We start from the raw sequence: 379 nt of genomic DNA, 5'->3' as shown, positions 1-379 counted from the left end.
TTTCAGCTTCATTGCTTTCATCAATGCGTACCTTGTTAGTAGGCATGTTACTGACTTTTATTTCCATTTAAGGTAATATTCTGGACCTTTCTTCGCCCATGAAGGGCTTTTTGTTTTTTTAAACCCACTGCCTGCTAGAATATCCATCCCTTTGCTTTTACCTCTTCACCCTTATCATTCCACTGGTGTCATGCATTTTGACATTTCTCTTGAACTCTCTTATTCCAATCTGCTTTTTCTCTTTCTTTTCCTATGCTTCACTCCAAAACTGTTCTGTATCTGTTCTCGGGGGCCTCTTTTGTTTTTATCACTTATTTATTTTGCTTACTATACTTTATTGGAGTTTAAAATCCTTGTTTCTGTTTGTGAAATGTAACTA

Source organism: Penaeus monodon, chromosome 27 (assembly GCF_015228065.2).
Source record: "Penaeus monodon isolate SGIC_2016 chromosome 27, NSTDA_Pmon_1, whole genome shotgun sequence".
NCBI classification, from domain to species: domain Eukaryota; kingdom Metazoa; phylum Arthropoda; class Malacostraca; order Decapoda; family Penaeidae; genus Penaeus; species Penaeus monodon.
The sequence above is the reverse complement of the archived record's forward strand: the minus strand, read 5'-3'. Positions refer to the sequence as shown.